The following is a 7,057-nucleotide window of genomic DNA, read 5'->3' on the forward strand; positions in this document are numbered from 1 at the left end:
GGAAGAAGGCGAAGGTCTCTTGATGCTCTGGCATTGTGGAATTCCACACAGAAGCTTGCAAAAGCAGAAGCAGTGTCTTTCTGCTGTCAAGATCTTTTCCATGATTGAATTAAGCAAAATGACATATCTTAATATTCAAAAGGAGTAGAGAAAAGAGTTCTGGCTGGGTGTTTCCTGCTGTTTAGATATAGTTTGCTTCCTGGCCTTAAGTTAAGGAAGCTGACTCGCTTTTATTTCTAGAGCCTTCTGGCTCCCCTCCAGGCCTAAGCATTTGCCTCAATTATTTCCTAACATTTTGGACCTGGTGATAGGCTGAATAATGGCCCTGCACATGTGTCCACCTTCTGTCCTAATCTCCCAAGTCTATGACTGTTATCTTCTATAGCAAAAGGGATTTTGCAGAGGTGATTAAGTATTTTGAGATGGGGAGAGTATCCTGGGTTAGCCAGGTTTGCCCAATATAATCAGGAGGGTCTTCAGAGAGAGAGGCAGGAACATCAGCATCACATCTTTCTGCCTCCGTCTCCTCTTTAGAGCCAAGCCCATATCAAGCTGGGGAAATTGTGAAGGGCCTTTTACAAAGAATCAAACAGGCTACTTTAGAAAACTACTCCATATGCCTTCTGTTTAATGCTTGCAGTCTGATTATGTTGTAGCTGCTTGGTGCTGCGGTGTGCCCTATCCTGGCTGCATTTCTTCACTCCCTTCCCTGCTCACATAGATCCACAGCCCCAGTCGACTGTATCCATGAAAGAACTGAATGGAACAGGATGACTGACAACCCACACCAAAGGTCAAGAGATGTGAAGATAGAAGCGAGAAGTTAGAATGACGTGAGGAAGAGGTCACAAGCCCAGGAATGCAGGCAGCCATTAAAAGCTGAAAAAGGCAAGGAAATGAGTTTTCCTCTGAAGCTGCCAGAAGGAACAAGCCCAGCCAATGCCTTGACCCTAGCCCAGTAAAATTGATTTTGAACTTCTGACTTCCAGAACTGTGAGAGAATAAATTTATGTTGTTTTAAGTTACAAATGTATGGCAATTCGCTGTAGCAGCAATGGGAAACTAACACAGATTCTAACCTCTTTTCTTACTCCCATCCCAGGTTGCCCTGGGGTTAATTTATGATTAAAGATCCTCCAGCTTTGTTCTCTATACTTTCTCTTGTCTTCGCGAGTCTGATCTCCTTCTTGCTCTCCAAGTGCTTCCAGGTTGCATCACTGCACATCAACGGAGCAGTTAGACCTGTCTCTGTCCCCTGCTCTAACCCATGAGGAGTCAGAAGGAGTCTAGTGGGGGTCAGGCAGGGGAGGGACGTGAGGAAGCTAGGAAGGTTAGAGAAGAGAGAAGAAGCCAACATCCCCCACTTTAAGCTTTTGGGGTTGGGAGTCAGAAGAAGCTTTATCTTTAAACAAGGTTTAGAGTTTTGATTTTACCTTGGGCTGGATATTTTCAAGACTGCAATGAGAATGTTTTGGGGACTTAAAGTGAATGAAAATGTTTTGATTTTCTGGAAGGAACGAGAACATTTATGCTAGCTGTTATGGATTTAGTCCAAGCCAAGGGGAAGGACTAGCCCCATGGTGCAGGTTTGAGGGTATGGAGATGAGAAAGAACACAGCTCTTTTCTGATTACACTTTGTGAATTCATCTTGTTCAATAAACCAGCTCCCCTTAGTTTCTACAATAGATTTGAGGTCTTGTGGTCTGGGACCTGGGAATTCCATCCTGGCTGTGACATATTCCCAAGATTTTCAAATCTTTTCCAGTGTCAGATGCACTCTGTGTAGTGGAGGTTGTTTCATGTACTTAATCCACCAAGACTCCTCTGGAGGCAGCATAGCCTGGTGGCTAAAGGTATAGGTTCTAGACCCTGAATGCGCAAGTCTGAATCTTGGTTCCTACCTTGTGCATTTGCAGCAATGGGCAAGTTAAAGTCTCTACTGCCTCAGTTTCTTCTGATGTAAAATGGGGAGGATGGTAATACCTGACGCACTGGTTTTTGTGAAGATTAAATGAGATGATCCATGCAGAGCACTTAGCACAGTGTCCAGTTCATGATAAGCCCTCAATGAATAGTAGGTATTTTTCTGTCGAAATGCTTTGAAGAGTTTGGAAGAAAGGTGCTAGTCAAGCCAATGCTAGAAACAGAGATTAATTTTTATTTCCTCACACATTTACTTCTATCCTGCTGTGCCTTGTAAACTGAACATTTTCACATTTTTCTCCTTTGCAAAATACAAACTGTTCCAACAGTTCTCTGCCTCAGACCTGAAGTGTTTTATGCCATCCTTGGGAGGTTGTGAGAGATATTTTGGAAGCACCTTTTTAGAAGCTCTGTTAGTTGAAACTGTTCCTTAAGCTTTGCAGTAAATGCAGAAAGTTTCAGTGCTGCCTCACATCCTGGAAGCTGACTGTAGCCTGTAGAGGGCTACTGGGTTAAGCCCAAAGGTGACGATAGAGTCCAGTTCAGGAAGCCGTCTTCTGGCCAGGTAGGGTGGACATGGGCACACTGGAGCCAGAGGGAGGCCAAAAGAAGGTAGTGAGTGCAGGGGCTGGAAGTGATGAGCCAAGAGTAAATTGAGGTCCGGAAGCTGTTCAGAGGCACAGGAGCTGTTTTTCATCTTGCCTTTGTTCCTGTTGATAGTGAACATACAGCAACTGTCTTGAAGATGGAGTGGGAGAGTGAGGGGTGCTGACTGAGAAACTGCCTTACAGACCTCCTTCCTCTCTCCATCTACCTCCAAGTCAAATGGAAAGGAATCCAGTGAAATTCTCCCGGCTCCCGTCGTAAAGATGACTGTCCAGCTCTTGTCTTGCTAGGAGAGTGTTCCACTTCTCCTCTTTCCACGAAAAGAAAAATATTTATGTTTGTACAGTGCTTAATTTGAAGAAATTTCATAGATATTATTTCATTTGAGGAAGGAGAATATTGGGGCTGGGTGAGGCCACAGCAGCCCGGCCCAATTTCAAGTATTTCCCAAATGGAGCCAGAGGTCTGACTCTAAGCTTTATATATGATACTGGTTGGATTTTAGAGTTTCTTAGTTTTTCGAGTTGTGGTGGGAGAAGCACTGTAATCATTATTAATATAGCCACCATGAAACATAGATTTAAAATTCCACTCTGCTAGTTTGAGGTAGCATTAAGATCAGTAGAATGATTTTGAAGGCTCCTGCTTATTAAAGAAATGTTTGAAGAAGAAGCAGCCTGGCTGCGGTGGCTCACACCTGTGATCCCAGCACTTTGGGAGGCTGAGGCGGGTGGATCACCTGAGGTCAGGAGTTTGAAACCCGCCTGGCCAACGTGGTGAAATCCCCTCTCTACTAAAAATACAAAAATTAGCCAGGTGTGGTGGTACACACTTGTAGTCCTAGCTGCTTGGGAGCCTGAAGCAGGAAGATCACTTGAATCCAGGAGGAAGAGGTTGCAGTGAGCTGAGATCACACCACTGTACCCCAGCCTGGTTGACAGAGTAGACTCCATCTCAAAAAAGAATCAGAAGAAGAAGAAGAAGAAGGAGAAGGAGAAGGAGAAGGAGAAGAAGAAGAAGAAGAAGAAGAAGAAATCTATTTCAAACATCTTTTAAAAAAACAATTTTAAGATATCTAGATTGTCTAAACATTTATTCTAAAGTTCTATCTACGAAAAACAATCTAGATTTTATAAAAGATTACTAAATCTAACCTATTATAAAAACAGTTAAGTTTATAATAAATATCAAGTTATATTTTTTAGGATCTATATGTGCTTTTTATGATTGGGACACTTGCATTAAGAATAGTACTGCTTATACAGATTTTGTTAAAGAATTAGACTTATTTCACTACTTTATTTCAAAGACTGATAATACTTTTATTTTGGTGTCTTTTTGGCCATATGGAGGATTAATTTAATGGTAATTTTTAGTCAGAAAACCAACCTTCTATCATATCGTCCTTATAGGAAAATACAGTGAACTATATCATATTGTACTCTTTGATAATATAGTTTTCCAGGAGTATTCTGGGTAAAATGGTTTAGATAATTTGGGAGTAAATTTCTTTTGCTGACGCTTTTAATTTCGACTACCCATGCAGCAAAATATTTTGCCAAAGACAAATAACTTTCAAGTCTAACAGTGACATTAGGTAAAGCTGAAAATAGGCCTATATTTTGCGAACATAATCACATTGTGACTGAACCCCCTTAGACTTCCTTCTCTAGCCTTGTGGCCAGGATATAACTGCATCCTTCATGGGCCATAAGTCCCAGTGCAATGACAGGTAATTGATTTTGGTGTGGAGGTTGAGGGGTGAGAGGGGGAGGGCTCCTCCCTCACCACATTGCAAGCCTTCCTAAAAAAATCACCCAAATGCCTTTGATGTCCTGAAATCCCTTTCCCCGTTACAGCCGACTCCTTCCCAGTAACTCAGGCTTCCTCAGTCAGATGCCCATACATGATTCTGCTTCTGAATAGGGTCATGTGATGAGACAGGCATCTTATGGAGAGAAGGATGTGAGGGAGCCCTCAGCTTCTCAGGGCTGAGGGTCTGGTATCCGACTCCCCAGCATGATATATGGTTGGTCACTAGCAGCAGAACTGTGGTGTCTTCACTGGAGCAGTCCCACTATGTGCTGTGCATTGGTTCCTGGCTTCATCCTTGCCCAACTCCATTGCCCTCCTACAGATTCTGTGGGTCTTTCCCTAATAAATGACTTTTCTCTGTTTAAATAACTGGGAGGGGATATAAGTTTTAAAACTGCCACCAAAATTCTCACTGGTCTACCCTGTTAACCTCAACTTCACTTCTAAGCCAGTTCTTAGCCTTTCCAAATACTTTACTAGTCTTCCCATCTCAGAATTTCCTTATGTACAGGAAAGAGAGCCAGAGGGCAGTTCAGCAAAACAAGATCACAACCTCCTCAGCATCCCCAATTTATCCAGGGACAACAACAGTAGCAAAGATACAAGATCTTGGAGAGAAACCTGCCCAGAACCTACACAAGCAGAGGTGGAAAAGGTAGACTGGAAACCTGGTTTCTCCTTTTCCTGCTGTTTCAACCAGCAAGCCCCTTGCCCAGCCCCTACAAAATATACACCCATTTTTCTTCCAAGGTGTGTCCTTTCAAGGTATGGGGCCTGCAGCATAAAGCTAGTAATTTTTTTTGCCTAGAACAGCTCCGGGACTTCCGCACTGATCCTGCCTACCAGAAAATATCTGCCATTAATAATGCCCTACTAATAATAGCTAACAGTGCCAGGCACTGTTCTAAGCATATTTTGTATATTAGCTGTGATTATCATAACCCTGTGAGGCAGGTGCTAATGTCAACTCCAGCTTATCCACTGAAGACTCAGCGGCCCGGAGAAGTTAGAGGAACTTGTCCAAGGTCACAGTCAGGAACTTGAGGGGTCGGAATCCAGATCCAGGCAGCCTGGCTCAATACCCCTGTGCTACAGCACTGCCACTTTTCTCTCCGAGGCCCAGCCCTGCCTCTACAGGTGTTGTGCTCCAGCAACGTTCAGGTGAAGCACTTTACTTTTCCTTTCGTGATGTGTGCTTTAATTATAATGAGACAAGATGGATTAAATTCACTTTCATGGTTGTTTCCTAGAAGTCAGCAGCTGCTTTAGGGAGTCACTGAGGGCTGGAGATAACATGGACCTCCATGGTGAGTCAGTAAGACCCATCAATCAGGCACAGCCTGGGGAGGAGGCAGACACTGCAGGGAAGATGGCCACCAGGAGCAGCTGAAGGAGCCAACTGCTGGATTAAGGGAGATTGTATGGCCTCCCCTCCCATTGTAAAATGAAGGAGGTACAATGTCAGGAGGATCATAGAAATCTTAATCTCCACTCTTTGGGACTGGTACTTCAGAAGCTCTAGGCAAATACTTAAGTCATTAATAGGCTTAATATAAAAGCTTAGCTATTACCTACAACTCAAATATCTTGGAGAAATGTTGCCCCGCAAAGGGTTACACAATATTACTTCTCTAAGTGAGCTTTAGCTTAGTTGTGGGAAATGGTCTTATATGCAGAGAAATTTCATTAAAGTTTTAATAAGTATTTTTCCACATTTATTTCACCTTTTCTTTTTTCCTTCTGGATAGTGGTGTTCTGGTTCCCTCCCTACAGCCCCCTTTTAACTGTCCACTTGTCCAGTTACCCACCTTCTGTAGGAAGTATTCATTGACTGGGAACTGCAAACTCGGTGATTTAGCCACTTCCCCTCAGTTGAAAGTTGCTATGTCAAGAAAAAGAACCTGTGCAATTAGAATAATTGGAACTTTCCTACCTTAAAGATGTTCATATACCTGGCTTCTAAGCATGGGAGATAGTAGTGGTAAGTAATGTATGAGCTTTTTGAGGAGGTAGGTGAAGATGAGATCTGGAACTCAAGAAGGAGGGTTAAATTTAAGCAGAAGGAGGTAACCTCTTCCACTGTGAAGGACTGGAGTAATGATTAGAGGGCAGTGGCTCTCAACCTTGACTACACCTTAGAATCACCTAAAGTGAGTTGTTGAAAACCCCAATGCCTGACTTACACCAAGACCAAGTGATACAATTAGGCTTCGTGTCCCCACCCAAATCTCATCTCGAATTGTAATCCCCCAAATCCGTATAACCTCCCCAAGGGAGAGACCAGACGGAGGTAATTGAACCATAGGGGCGGTTTCCCCCATGTTGTTCTCGTGATAGTGAGTGTGTTCTCACAAGATCTGATGGTTTCATAAGGGACTCTTTCCTCTTCTCTCGGCACTTCTTCCTGCCGTCTTATGAAGAAGGTGCCTTGCTTCCCCTTCACCTTCCACCATGATTGGAAGTTTCCTGAGGCCTCTCCAGCCATGCTGGACTGTGAGTCAACTAAACCTCTTTTTTTTTTTTTTTTGCATATTACCCAGTCTTGGGCAGTTGTTTATAGCAGTATGAAAATGGAATAATATACCAAGCAAATCAGAATCTCTGGTATCAGAGCAGACATTCGTATTTTTAAAGGTCTTTGGGTGATTCCAGTGTGCAGCCAAGGGAGAAGCCCACTGATATAGCAGTATAGCAGGGCAGCAGAAGATAAGG

Source organism: Mandrillus leucophaeus, unplaced genomic scaffold (assembly GCF_000951045.1).
Source record: "Mandrillus leucophaeus isolate KB7577 unplaced genomic scaffold, Mleu.le_1.0 Scaffold365, whole genome shotgun sequence".
In the NCBI taxonomy this organism is placed as follows: domain Eukaryota; kingdom Metazoa; phylum Chordata; class Mammalia; order Primates; family Cercopithecidae; genus Mandrillus; species Mandrillus leucophaeus.